At 39.3% G+C, this 15404-nt stretch overlaps 1 long non-coding RNA gene across 2 annotated transcripts in view; it reads right to left on the bottom strand.

The window, feature by feature from the left end:
- Positions 1–1916: 1916 nt before the first annotated feature.
- Positions 1917–15404, bottom strand: part of LOC129047538 (uncharacterized) — a 165002-nt gene continuing 151514 nt past the window's right edge. Inside the window, exon 3 of one of the 2 annotated variants that reach the window (XR_008509284.2) lies at positions 1917–3088. This is a non-coding gene — a long non-coding RNA (uncharacterized LOC129047538). Of the gene's footprint in view, positions 3089–9138; positions 9194–15404 lie in introns of those variants that run through there. The other variant, XR_010141300.1, reaches the window with a different exon arrangement.

Genomic DNA, 15404 nt, shown 5'->3' with positions numbered 1-15404 from the left:
ACTGCCCATAGAAAGCGTGGGTAAAAAAAAAATACTTAATTTCAGTGGTCTAAAATTAAGGAGAAGATATGATGAAATGACTATTTTCCTACTGTGTGATATTCTTTTAAAAATGAGCACTGTTTAGTCTGGCACAGTGGCACGTGCCTGTAATCCCAGTTACTCAGGAGGCTGAGGAGGGAGGATTACTTGAGCCCAGGAGTTGAAGTCCAGCCTGGGAAACATAGTGAGACCTCGTCTCGAAACAAACAAAGAAAGTGTTATCTGTCCATTAAGAAAATCATATATGTAAAATAATGACCATACAGAACACACATCCTGATTGCTGTATTTGTTTTTATTTTGACAGTGAAATTTCTATTTCTAGTTTTTAAGATGCCAATTTAAGACTGGGTCATACAATTAATGTAAAATGCCACCAGTGTAATTAGTGTCTATGTTTAAAATCATATGACCCTGAAAATTAGGTTTAGGATGTTGTGATTTATCAAAAATAAAGCCAGCATGGTTTAATTTTTAATTATTAAAAAATATTTCATTAGCAAAATGATTTAGTCATTAAGCATAATTTAATAATTAACATGCATTTAAATAAATTATAAATATTTAATCAAATCAATAATTATTTTTAAATCCAACTCATAAGGCAATTAGGTACTTCCTGTTAGCTGCAGAGTCTGAGATCCAGACAGAAAGGGCATTGCTTCTGTAAAATATGGTGCTACTAACCCTTCATCTATTTATAAACTGGGCTCTGTCAGTGATTCAAGAGAACAAAACACATTTAATTACCACCCAATTCTCGAATGCTCTCTACAAAATCGCTACCAAGTTTGTTCCAACCTAGGCTTGAACCCCTCCAATGATAGGGATCTCATTTCATCCCAAGCTCTCCATTTCAATCTTTCAAGAGCACTGGCTATTATAAAATCCATTCTTGTTTGCTTTTGCTCAACATATATGTACGAGGGACTCCTACTGTCAGATAATGTCATTGGCTCTGGGACTCAGCATGAGACAACACAAATCTTGTTGCTCTCATGGGACTTAAGTTATAGTAGGGAAAGTCAGACAATAAAGATAAGTACATGAATTATCTTTCTAGGTTGGAACAGATATGATCTACTGAAAACAAAACAAAACAGTGAAGGGCCATAGGAAGAATTCTGGCATTGAGTAAGTTTTCGGAGAAAGGGAGTAAGTAAGTGAATAACTGGTGCGAGGCAGAACTGGCACAAGAGGCAGCAAATGCAAAGACCCCAGGAGGAAATGTGCCTGGAGGCTTTAAGAAACACCAGGATGCCCTTGTGGCCAGAGCAGTGCAAGTGTGAAGGGAATGAGAGGTGACAGCATGGTGGCAGTCCTCGCAGCCCTCACTCGCTCTCGGCGCCTCCTCGGCCTTGGCGCCCACTCTGGCCGCTCTTGAGGAGCCCTTCAGCCCACTGCTGCACTGTGGGAGCCCCTTTCTGGGCTGGCCAAGGCCAGGGCTTGCTCCTTCAGCTTGCAGGGAGGTGTGGAGGGAGAGGCGCGAGTGGAACCCAGGCTGCGCCCCGCGCTTGCGGGCCAGCTGGAGTTCCGGGTGGGCGTGGGCTTGGCGAGCCCTGCACTCGGAGCGGCCAGCGGGCCCTGCCGGCCCCGGGCGATGAGGGGCTTAGCACCTGGGCCAGCAGCTGCGGAGGTCCCCCAGCAGTGCCGCCCCACCGGCGCTGCACTCGATTTGTCGCCAAGCCTTAGCTGCCTCCCGGCGGGGCAGGACTCGGGACCTGCAGCCCGCCATGCCTGAGCCTCCCCCTCCTCCGTGGGCTCCTGTGCGGCCGGAGCCTCCCCGACGAGCGCCGCCCTCTGCTGCCGCCCTCTGCTCCACGGCGCCCACACAGACCACCCAAGGGCTGAGGAGTGCGGGCGCACCGCTCGGGACTGGCAGGCAGCTCCACCTGCTGCCCCAGTGCGGGATCCACTGGGTGAAGCCAGCTGGGCTCCTGAGTCTGGTGGGGACTTGGAGAACCTTTATGTCTAGCTAAGGGATTGTAAATACACCAATCCGCACTCTATCTAGCTCAAGGTTTGTAAACATCAATCAGCACCCTGTGTCTAGCTCAGGGTTTGTGAATGCACCAATCCACACTGTATCTAGCTACTCTGGTGGGGACTTGGAGAACCTTTGTGTCCACACTCTGTATCTAATCTAGTGGGGAGGTGGAGAACTTTTGTGTCTAGCTCAGGGATTGTAAATGCACCAATCAGCGCCCTGTCAAAACAGACCACTCGGCTCTCTGTAAAATGGACCAATCAGCAGGATGTGGGTGGGGCCAGATAAGAGAATAAAAGCAGGCTGCCCCAGCCGGCAGTGGCAACCTGCAGGGGTCCCCTTCCATGCTGTGGAAGATTTGTTCTTTCCCTCTTTGCAATAAATCTTGCTACTGCTCAGTCTTTGGGTCCACAGTGCCTTTATGAGCTGTAACACCAGGAAGGTCTGCAGCTTCACTCCTGAAGCCAGCGAGACCACGAACCGACCGGGAGGAACCAACAACTCCAGAGGAGCCGTCTTAAGAGCTGTAACACTCACCGCGAAGGTCTGCAGCTTCACTCTTGAGCCAACGAGACCATGCACCTACCAGAAGGAAGAAACTCCGAACACATCCGAACATCAGAAGGAACAAACTCCGGACACGCTGCCTTTAAGAACTGTAACACTCACCGCGAGGGTCCGCAGCTTCATTCCTGAAGTTAGTGAGACGAAGAACCCACCAATTCCGGACACAGGAACACTAGGAGATGAGGCCAGAGAGGCATCTGGATGCGATTGGGACAAACACGGAGGGACAGGCCATGGTAAGATCAGTCTCCCAGAAACTGCTGAATGTGAAGAATGGAAGTGGGGCCCAAACAAAGAAGCCTCCAAAGGAGAGAGCTCTGAGGACTGAAAATCGGCCCTCACGTGTGCAGAATCTTTTCTTCCTTAGGTTGAACAAATCTACGTAATTCATTCTCTTGGCTTTCATGTCACCTGGTTTTGCAGCCCTCACTATTGTGGAGACTCTCTTTTGAATGTGATTCAGGTTGTCTGTTTCTTCTTTCTTTGTGGGGCCTGTAACCAGGTAGAACAATTAGTTAACAAAGAGCAGTCTTTACATTTAGGGAGCAATGTGCTCCCACGTAGCCCTTAATTGCCCTCGTGGGAACCCTTATTCTGGATTATAATGGCTGTCTGTTTATTTATGCATCTCCCACATGAGAGGGGAACTTCTTAATAGAAATGACTTGCTCTCTTGTCACAATTGTAACCCAGAGCCACTAATATCATTGGCTCGTGTATTGTTGAATAGCTTCACCTACAGTTGATGTTAGTTGAATATTTATAGATGAAAAACCAGAGGAACAGAAAGGTTAAGAAACTTGCCCAAACTCACAAAGCTAGAAAATAGAAGAGCTAGAGTATGACCCCAAGCCAGCAGTCTGTCTGAATAGCCTGTTCTCTGACCCTGCTATAGTACATCCCACTGGAATCATTATTTTATTCTTTTGTCTATCTTTTCCACCACACTGAACACCCTGGCCCAACAGCTATGTTATATTCATTACTGCATCCATCATATCTAGCACAGTGCCTGGAAAAAGCGGAGCTCATTGTTGAACAGATGGTGTTTGAGAAAGTTTTGTTCAGCTTTTAATCTTGTGAAATTAATCTAGCTGAGCCATAACTGATAGTATTTGCAGAAAGACTGGATTTCATATCTATTGATCAAAGCAGAACAGATGGAACACATTCAGCATGTCACTCAGGTAGGAGAAAATTATCCCCCACTCCCAAAAAACATAAAAACACACAGACCACCGCCCAGGGCTTGTCTGTGCCTGTGAGAGCACAGGTGCAGATTCAATTCTCTTATGGATCAGTTTGCTCAAAGATCATCAGGTGAAGTAGGAAAGATGACCCGGTCCAAACTAAGCTCCCCAACAAGTTAGATATCTCAAAGGACACATGAGTGATAATTTGAAAAGAGGTTGGTGGAGCAATTAAGTCATGATTTTTTAATTTTTAGAGGATAGGACAATGAATTTTGGGTTGATCTTATCACTCTGCAATAAGTACCCAGTCAACGTGACAAAGTGGAAAAAGCTCAGGCAGTTCTTGGAATCGGAGAACCGAACTTCAGTTTTTGTTATTGAACTTGGGAAAGTCTTTTTAACTCTCATGTACCACGTACTCTCATATCTCTTGTAAAGCAGGATGAAACCTTTGTCCTTCCTGCCTTCCATGGCTACCATGAGAATTCAGTGGAATAATGTACATGGCACTGAGGTGCCAAACAAGCCTGCCTCCTGGGATGTAACCAGAATGCAATTTTGTTTTTGTTTTTTACTACCTCATGAGACTTATTTCGTGAGGTTAGTTGTTCTATCACTGGACGAAAACTTGATCAGCCCCATGGCACTTCTGCCCACTTTAAGACTGAAATATAGTGTCAGTTCAGTCACCGAAAGTGTCTAGTCACTGTAATAATCACAGTCAGTCTTTATTATAAAGTAAAACTTCTCTCCACCCTCACAGCTAGGGCGTGTGTCAGGAGATTCCCCCAAACCACCCCTAGTTTCAATGATTTGCTAGGAAGACCTATAAGATTCATCATGTAATGGTACTCATAACTATGATTTACTATAGCAAAGAGGTACAAAACAAAATCAGCAAAGGGAAAAGTGCATGAGGCAAAATCTTGGCAAAATTAGACTCAATTCCCATGACCCTCTCCTAATAGAGTCACATAGGATGAGCTTAGTTCCCCAGTAATGAATTGTAACAACACAGGTGAAAGTTTGCTAACCAGGGAGGCTCAGCTCCAGCGTTTTTACTGGAGGCTTATCACATAGGCACCCCCTAATTAACACATACCAAAATTCCAGTCTCCCAGAAATAAAGCATGAGTTCAGAATAAAACATATTGTTTGCATAAACTTTTTAGGCACAGTGAGCTACTCTGATCAGTTAGAGAGACAGAAACCCTCTTGAAAGCTGAGTTTTCAGATACTAGCCAAGGGCCAGCCTTGTAAGCAGGCCTTTCTACGGAAACACAGTCAAGCCTGCTACATGAACTCTGAGGCTGGTGACTTCAGTGCAGATAGATGTGCATCCTTCTCTTTGCTCTTCCCTACTTTCTTTCCAACCATCTAGCTGCAACTATGGAAGAACTGGGGGAGAAAGGAGAGGTAAAAAGAGCAGAAAACTTTTTCCTTTTTTTTTTTTTTTTTTTGTTTAGTTTTGTTTTTATTATACTTTAAGTTCTGGGATACACGTGCAGAACGTGCAGGTTTGTTACATAGGTATACACATGCCATGGTGGTTTGCTGCACCCATCAATCCATCACCTACATTAGGTATTTCTCCTAATGCTATCTCTCCCCTAGCCCCACACCCCCCGACAGGCCCTGGTGTGTAATGTTCCCCTCCCTGTGTCCATGTGTTCTCATTGTTCAACTCCCACTTATGGGTAAGAACATGCAGTGTTTGGTTTTCTGTTCCTGTGTTAGTTTGCTGAGAATGATGGTTTCCAGCTTCAACCATGTCCCTACAAAGGACATGAACTTATCCTTTTTTATGGCTGCATAGTATTTCGTGGTGTATATGTGCCACATTTTCTTAATCCAGTCTATCATTGATGAGCATTTAGGTTGGTTCCAAGTCTTTGCTATTGTGAATGGTGCTGCAATAAACATACATGTGCATGTGTCTTTATAGCAGCATGATTTATAATCCTTTGGGTATATACCCAGTAATGGGATGGCTGGGTCAAATGGTATTTCTAGTGCTAGATGCTTGAGGAATCGCCACACTGTCTTCCACATGGTTGAACTAATTTACACTCCCACTAACTGTGTAAAAGCGTTCCTATTTCTCTACATCCTCTCCAGCATCTGTTGTTTCCTGAGTTTTAATGATCACCATTCTAACTGGCGTGAGATGGTATCTCGTTGTGGTTTTGATTCGCATTTCTCTAATAACAAGTGTTGATGAGATTTTTTACATATGTTTGTTGGCTGCACAAATGTCTTCTTTTGAGAAGTGCCTATTCATATCCTTTGCCCACTTTTTGATGTTTTTTTTTCTTGTAAATTTGTTTAAGTTCTATTCTGGATATTAGCCCTTTGTCAGATGGATAGATTGCAAAAATTTTCTCCCACTCTGTAGGTTGCCTGTTGACTCTGATGATAGTTTTTTTGTTGTGCAGGAGCTCCTTAGTTTAATTAGATCCCATTTGTCAATTTTGGCTTTTGTTACCGTTGCTTTTGGTGTTTTAGTCATGAAGTCTTTGCCCATGCTTATGTCCTGAATGGTATTGCCTAGGTTTTCTTCTAAGGTTTTTGTGGTTTTAGGTCTTAAATTTAAGTAATTAATACATCTTGAGTTGATTTTTGTATAAGGTGTAAGGAAAGGGTCTAGTTTCAATTTTCTACATATGGCTAAGCCAGTTTTTCCAACACTATTTATTAAATAGAGAATCCTTTCCTTATTGCTTGTTTTTGTCAGAATTGTCAAAGATCAGATGGCTGTAGATGTATGGCAGTATTTCTGAGGCCTCTGTTCTGTTCCATTGGTCTATATATCTCTTTTGGTACCAGTACCAAACCAGTACCATGCTGTTTTGGTTACTGTAGCCTTTGTAGTATAGTTTGAAGCATGATGCCTCCAGCTTTGTTCTTTCTGCTTAGGATTGTCTTGGCCATATGGGCTCTTTTTTGGGTCCATATGAAATTTAAAGTAGTTTTTGCTAATTCTGTGAAGAAAGTCAATGGTAGATTGATGAGAATAGCATTGAATCTATAAATTATTTTGGGCAGTATGGCCATTTTCATGATATTGATTCTTCCTATCCACGAGCATGGAATGTTTTTCCATTTGTTTGTGTCCTCTCTTATTTCCTTGAGCAGCAGTTTGTAGTTCTCCTTGAAGATGTCCTTCACATCCCTTGTAAGTTGAATTCCTTGGTATTTTATTCTCTTTGTAGCAATCGTGAATGGGAGGTCACTCATGATTTGGCTTCCTGTCTGTTATTGGTGTATAGGAAAGCTTGTGATTTTTGCACATGGATTTTGATCCTGAGACTTCGCTGAAGTTGCTTGTCAGCTTAAGGAGATTTGGGGCTGAGATGATGGGGTTTTCTAAATACACAATCAGGTCATCTGCAAACAGAGACAATTTGAATTCCTCAAGAAGCGCAGGAAATTTCTTACTTACCCAGTACTGCTATAACTTTACTGCACACATCTGGGTCTGGCTGGTGTTTAAAGGTTGGCATTGTGTGTCACTGGCATCCTTGTAGGTTCTTCAAAGTTCTTCCCTGGATTTAATAGAACTTCTGTGATGTGGTGACACATTTTTCTTGGCTGGAAGTGACCCCTCACTCCTGGGATTTTCAGAGCACTCTACATGGTCTCCCTTGGAGCTCCATCACATTTCTGAGTAGCCCTACCGGACAGGATGTAAAAGAGCTGCATGTGAGCTCTCTCATGCTCAGCCCACATCTGGCTTATGCATTTCTACACCTCTAAACACTCTGAGTGTAGACAGCCCATTGCAGGCCCCTCACCTTGGCTGCAGTTGCCTGAAGAGCCAGCCAGGCTGACTTTCTCTTAGTTTTCCATCTTAGAGTCAATCAGGTATTGCCCCATTGTTCTCCTACTATCAGGAGCTAAGTTAAGCATCAAGCTTTCTGAGTGGTCTTTTTGATGCATTTCTTTTCATTTAATGTAAAAAGTGGAATTCTCTTTTTTCTCACCTTGGGGATTGAGAGGGAAGATGGGGAGGGGAGAGGAAGGAGGAAATGTGAAGGAGCTCATAGTGAACCAGTAGCTTTATCCAGAAAGTTATTTCATAAAGACTCCAAGTATTTATCTCACAACTCATTTTGACATCTAAAATCCAGATGCAAATCTAAGTTTTAAGTGTCCTAAAGTTTTTATAATTTGGAATGAGATTTTTCTTCTTTACAAAAAAATAAAAGTATAGTACAAAACAAGGTACTAAAATAATATTTTTTGAATGATATCATAAATCACAACAAGACAAATTTTTGAAAGCCGATGAATACTACAAACATTATAAAACTCAAAAGTGTGATATCATTATTAACTATCTGACATTCCTCTATTATGCCTTTTCCTTTCATTTTAGCTATAGACTCTTTGATTCCTTCTATAAAGACAATAACTTTGTAACATTTTCAATAGTGTGAAAAGAAAGACAATCCAGTCTTTCTTCTAGCACGGTTGCTTTAAAATTCATTTTTATTATGATAAGTTCGATATTTTTTTCAGCATCATAACACATTATTAGCAATGTCATGTAAATGTCTAGGATTGTTGCCAAAACTGGGAAAGTCTCCATCAAGTTTCTTTCACACAGGAGTTGTAAGATTTGGAAGACATTTCCACAGACCCAGGCCTGTGGTTCCATTTCCAACTTTTATTTTTGCCTCATCCCATGTGCTTCTGTGCTGGGATCTGCCATCCTGGTTCTGCACCCATGTGAGTTGGTGCTATGAGAAGGTCAAGTATTTGTGAAAAACATGCCCACACTCAAACTGTTAGAGATAATGTAAACTGTAACACAAATGTAACCTGGAACCACGTAATTATATTCCAACCCAAACTAGCTGTGTCCACAAACCAACTTCTCATTAGTTCAGTGGTTCTCAATTGAGTGAGGGTTCAATTTTATCTCTCCAGGGGACTTTGTCACAACTGTGTGGGTGAGAGAATAGGGGGTTGTTACCAGGATCTAGTAAGCAGAGGTAAGAAATGCTGCTAAACATCCTTAAATGTATAGGACAGTGACCATAGCAAAGAATTACCTGGCTCAAAATGTCAATTTTGCTGAGACTGAGGAGTCTTACTAGATGGATCCTTCTACCTAGATCTCAAAAAAATGCCCCTAGTCACTATAACAACACCCTATACTTTGGGAGGTGTGAAAGAAAGAAAACTCCAAGTGGAAATAGACTGTGATCCTAATGCATTGCTGTTAGAAAGTATTACTTTTGTAAGTTTTGCAAAAATAAATGATCATGTAATCACATTAAAGGGCTCTCCCAAGGCCTTGGAAAAGCAATTGGGGATTCTAATCCACACTGATGCTTTCTTTACCTTCATCAGTTTCAGAGTAAATCCACCTCTGCGAATATGTCTTGTCTTCACATCCCTGCTGAAACAGAGGCAGCAAGAAGAGTCCTTGGTTACCATCCTATTACACATCGAACAGAAACAAACATTTTTTAATGTGTTCTTGTAACAGGCTAGTATATTATCTCAATCTTTTAAATTCTAAAATAGAGAGAGGACACAAACTCGCTGTTGGTAGTCTGGGAGCTTGCCTGCAGACATAATTTGTTGATTCTCACAGGATTTAAATATTTTAAATAAATTTTCAGCCCTTTAAAATTAAGATATATACCACGGAATCTCAGATGTCAGGCATTTACTGAAAAATTCAGTAGCATGAGGCTCTCACTCCCACCTGGCAACAGGTGAAGCTGGTTTTAGTGTGCATATATTTTTTTAGTTTGCCTAAGACCTACCTAGCCCATTGCCTATACTCCCTGCCTGGCCCTCTAGGTACTTGAATCTGCAAGACTGCTCTGTGGTATCAGTTAACTATGAAGGGCTGTGCAAATATTCAACAGTGATACTGGTATTTACACTTTAACTTTTCCATGCAGCCTCTTCTGGATGCTGGACAAACACTCCCTTATTTATCTTGGGTCATTTTTCTTTTCTCAGAGGGTCACAAGGTGTGTACTTTAATAAAAGCCACATAATCTCTGCAATTTGTCACATGTTGGACCTTCTAGGAAAAAGCAAAGGGCAAAGGGGAAAAACGTATTCTCTGTGTCCAATGCAGCAGGGCTAACTAAAAGGTGGCAAGCCTCAAAGAAATGATCTGCAATAAATTGCTCCAGGAAAAGCATGTTTTGAAAAGGCCATGAGATAAAATGTCATATTGATTTGAAAGCCCAAAAGGCCAATTAATCTTGTGAAAATTAATGAACAAAATAAAAGTCAAGAAATAATGGCAACACAGAAATTGCAATATGTCTAAAATTAAAACTGTAATTTATCTCTCATTTGAGACAGGGAGATACTACTCAATCATATTTAGCAAAAAATTTAAGTGGGCTCTTTTCAAAGCTAGGTCTTCAGGTCCCCTTCAAAAACCATCTGTGATTCCCCAGAAGGCATAAGTAAGTGTATTAGATGTCAGGCATCAAAAGAGGTAAAACTGCTTGAACATTCTTTATCTCAGAATAAATCTCAGGACTCTGTCCTACCAGTCTTGTTCTTAAATGCAGAATTTCTTATTCAGTTGAAAGATATGAAATCTAGTTTTCTTGTTTTTTATTGAAGGAACAGAAACTCAGGGTTACTTGGAAACTTGTTATGATGCCTAATTTTATGTGTCAACTTGGCAAGGCCATGGTGACAAGGTATGTGGTGAAACATTATTCTGGATGCTCCTGTGACAGTGTTTTGGGATGAGATTAACACTTAAATCTATTCATTGCACTTTGAGTAAAGCAGATTGTCCTCTAAAAAATGGGTGGGCTGCGGGCAGAATAGAACAAAAGACTGAACTTCTCTGAGCAAGAATTAATTCTGCAGCAAATGATCTTCAGACTTGAACCTTAGCATCGACTCATTCCTAGTTTCCAGCCTCCAGCCCACCCTGCAAGTTTTGAACTTGTCAGTCCCATAATCTCATGAGCCAATTCCTTAAAATAAATCTCTTTCTATATACAGGCATGCCTTTTTATTGTAGTTTCACTTTATTACACTTCACAAATATTGCATTTTTTACAAATTGAAGGTCTGTGAAAACTCTGCATTGAGTAAGTCTATCTGAGCCATTTGTTTCAATAGCGTGTGCTCACTTCATGTCTCTGTCACATTTTGATAATTGTTATGATCCTTTGAAACCTTTCCTTTACCATTATATCTATTATGGTGATCTGTGATCAGTGATCTTTGATGTCACTATTGTAATTATTTGGGGGCACCATCAGTCACACCCATATAAGATGGCAGACTTAATAAATGTTGTGTCTTCTCAATGCTCCACAAACCACCCATTCTCCCATCTTTCTTCCTCTTCTTAATTCTCTCTGTTCTCTGAGACAGAGCAATATTGAAACTAGACACCTCTCACTTTAAATTAAAAGCTAGAAATGATTAAGTTTATTGAGGAAGGCCATGTCAAAAGCTAAAGTAGGACAAAAGTTAGGCGTCTTGATCCAGTTAGTCAAGTTGTTAATGCAAAAGAAAGTTCTTTTTTAGAGGGGAATTTTTTTTAAAATAGCTTTATTGAGCTATTATGCACATGTCATACAAGGCACTACTTTCCAGTGTAGAATTCCACAGCTTTTAGTATATTCACAGAGTTTTCTATCCATTACCATAATCAATTGTAGAAGTTTTGTCACCCAAAACAAAAATCCCATATCCATTAGCAGTCACTCCATATTTCTCTCTAAACCCACTCCCCTCAGCCCTAGGCAGCCACCAATCTACTTTCTGCTTCAATAGACTTCCCAGTAGACATTTTATGTAAGTAGAATCATATAATGTGGCCTATTGTGACTAGCTTATTTCATTAGTATAGTGTTTTCAAGGTTCATTTATATTGCAATATCTATCAGTACTTCATTCCTTTTATGGCTGAATAATATTCCACTGTATGGATTTAGCACATTTTATTTATCTATTAATGAGTTGATGGACATTTGGGGTGTTGACTTTTTTACTATTATGACTAATGCTGTTATGAACATTCATATACAAGTTTTTATATGGGCATGTTTTCATTTTTCTTGGGTACATACCTAGGAGTGCAATTTTGGGTTATATCATAACTCTATATTTAACTTTTCGAGGAATGACAATGTGCACCATTTTACATTCCCACCACTAGTGTATGAGAGAATCAGATTTCTAACACCCTTGCTAACATATTATTATTTGTCATTTTTAATGTAACCATCCAGGTGGTATGAAATAGTATCTCATTGTTTTTTAAACAAATTTAACTTTTATTTCAGATTCATGGGGTACATGTGCAGGCTTGTTATATGAGTATATTGTGTGATGCTGAGGTTTGCATTACTAATAATCCCATCACCCAGGTAGTGAGCATAGTACCCAATATGTAGCTTTTTAGCCTTTGTCCCACTCCCTCTCTAGTAGTCCCCCACTTAGTCCTCAGTTTCTAGTGTTCTTTTTTTTATATCCATGTGTACCCAGTGTTTAGCTCCCACTTGTAAGTGAAAACATGCAGTATTTGGTTTTCCATTCCTGCATTAATTTGTTTAGGATAATGGCTTCCATCTGCATCTATGTTGCCACAAAGAATACGATTTTGTTCTTTTTCATGGCTATGTAATATTCCACAGTGTATATGTGTCAATAACATATTTGCTTTATTCTATCCACTGTTGATGGGCCCATAGGTTGATGGCTTTGCCACTGTAAATAGAGATGTGCTGAACATGAATGCATGTATCCTTTCAGTATAATTTATTTTCCCTTGAGTGTATACAGAGTAATGGGATTACTAGGTTGAATAGTAGTTCTGTTTTAAGTTCTTTGAGAAACCTCCAAACAGCTTTCCACAGTAGTTGAACTAATTTACATCCCCAACAAGAGTGTATACACATTCGCTTTTCTCCATAGAAATTATTTTTTGACTTTTTAGTAATAGTGATTGTGACCATGTTATCTCACTGTAGTTTTGATTTGCATTTTTCTGATGATTAGTGAAGTATTTTTTTCATATGTTTGTTGGATGTTTGTATGTCTTCTCTTGAGGTGTGTCTGTTCGTGTCTTTTGCTCACCTTTTAACAGGGTTATTTGGTTTTTGCTCATTTAATTGTTTAAGTTCATTATAGATTCTGGATATTAGACCTTTGTTGATTTGCATAGTTTGCAAATATTTGTGTAGTTTGCAAATATGTTCTCCTATTCTGTAGGTTGTCTGTTGACTCTGTTGATAGTTTCTTTTCCTGTGCAGAAGCTCTTTAGTTTAATTAGGTTCCACTTGTCAATTTTTGTTTTTGTTAAAATTGCTTTTGAAGACTTAGTCATGAATGCTTTGCCAAGGCACATGTCCAGAATGGTATTTCCTAGGTTTCCTTCTAGGATTTTTGTAAGTTTGAGGTCTTACATTTAAATCTTTAATCTATCTTGAGTTAATTTTTGAATATGGTGAAAGATAGGAAGTCCAGTTTGATTCTTCGTCATACGACTACCTAGGGATCCTAGCATCATTTATCGCATAAGGAGTCCTATCTCCATTGCTTATTTTTGTTGACTTTGTTGAAGATCACATGGTTGTAGGTGTGCAACTTTATTTCTGCATTTTCTCTTCTGTTCTATTCATTGGTCTATGCATCTGTTTTTGTACCAGTACTGTGCTGTTTTGGTTATTTTAGCCTTACAGTATAGTTTGAAATTGGGTAATGTGATGCCTCCAGCTTTGTTCATTTTGTTTAGAATTGCTTTCACTATTTGGGCTCTTATTTGATCCCATAAGAATTTAAAATAGTTCTCTCTAATTCTGTGAAAAAATAACAGTAGTTTGATTAGAATAGCATTGAATCCATAGATTGCTTTGAGAAGTATGACCATTTAAACAATATTGATTCTTCCAATCCATGAGCATGGAATGTTTTTTCATTGTTTTGTGTGTCATCTATGATTTCTTTCAGCAGTGTTTTGTAGTTCTCCTTGTATAGATCTTTTGCCTGCTTGGTTAGATATATTCTTAGGTATTTTATTTTTCTGTGGCTATTCTAAATGGGATTGCATTCTTGATTTGGCTCTGGATTGAACGTTATTGATATATAGAAATACTACTGATTTTTGTATATTGATTTTGTGTCCTGAAACTTTACCAAAGTCATTTGTTAGTTGTAGGAGCCTTTTGGCAGGGTCCTCAGAGTTTTCAAGGTATAGAATCATATGGTCAGCAAAGAAAGAGATAATTTGACATTTTCTTTTCCTATTTGGATTCCTTTTATTTCTTTCTCTTGCCTGATTGCTCTGGCTTGGAATTTCAGTACTACATTGAATAAGGAGTAATAAGAGTGGGTATCCTTGTCTTTTTCCTGTTTTTAATGGAAAGGCTTCAAGCTTTTGCCCATCCAGTATAATGTTAGCTATGGGTTTGTCACAGATGGCTCTAATTATTTTGAGGTATGTTCCTTAGATGCCAAGTTATTGAGGATTTTTTATAAAGAAGAGATGTTGGATTTTAATAAAAGCTTTTTCTACATCTATTAGCATATAGTTTTTTAAAAATTTTGTTTATGTAGTGACTCACATTTATTTATTTTTGTATGTTGAACCAGGTATAAAGCCTACTTAATCATGGCAAATTAAAATTTTTATATACTGCAGGATTTGGTTTGCTGGTATTTTGTTGAGGATTTCTGCATCTATGTTTATGAAGAATATTGGCCTGTAGTTTTCTTTGTTCATTTTGTCTTTGCCACGTTTTGGCACTAGGGTGATACTGGCTTCATAGAATCAGTTAGTGAGAAGTACCTTCTTCTTCATTTTTTGGAATAGTTTCAGTAGAATTGGTCCAGCTCTTCTTTGTAAGTCTGTTAGAATTTGGCTATGAATCAGTCTGGTCCAGGGCTTTCTCTGGTTGGTAGGATTTTTATTACTGAGTCAATTTTGGAAGTCATTCTTGGTCTGTTTGGAGTTTTAATTTCTTCCTGATTCAATCTTGGAAGTTTGTGTGTTTTTAGGAATGTACTTATTTCCTCTAGAATTTCTAGTTCATGTGCATAGAGGTGTTCATAATAGTCTCTGAGGATCTTTTGTATTTCTGTGGGGTCAGTTGTAATGTCACCTTTTGTCATTTCTGATTCTGCTTAGTGGGTATTCCCACTTTCTGTTTGTTAATCTAGCTAGTGGTCTATCAATCTTGTTTATTTATTTAAAAATAACAATTTTTGATTCATTGATTATTTGTATGGATTTTGGAGCCAAAATTTCTTTCAGTTCTACCCTGATTTTTGTGACTTTTGTCTTCTTCTGGCTTTGAGGTTAATTTGTTCTTGTTTTCTTAGTTCCACTAGGTATGATGTTACATTGCTAATTTGAGATCTTTCTGTCTTCTTGATGTAGGCATTCAGCACTATAAACTTTCCACTTAATACTATTTTTGCTGCATCTCAGAGATTTGGGTATGTTATATATCTGTTTTTATTTATTTCAAAGAAGTTTTTGATTTCTTCCTTGATTTCATTGTTTGCCTAAAAGTCATTCAGGAGCAAGTAGTTTAATTTCCATGTAATTGTGTGGTTTTCCGAGATCTTAGTATTGATTTCTATTATTTCTATTATTCCCCTGT

Source organism: Pongo abelii, chromosome 7 (assembly GCF_028885655.2).
Source record: "Pongo abelii isolate AG06213 chromosome 7, NHGRI_mPonAbe1-v2.0_pri, whole genome shotgun sequence".
Lineage (NCBI taxonomy): Eukaryota > Metazoa > Chordata > Mammalia > Primates > Hominidae > Pongo > Pongo abelii.
The sequence above is the reverse complement of the archived record's forward strand: the minus strand, read 5'-3'. Positions and strand labels throughout refer to the sequence as shown.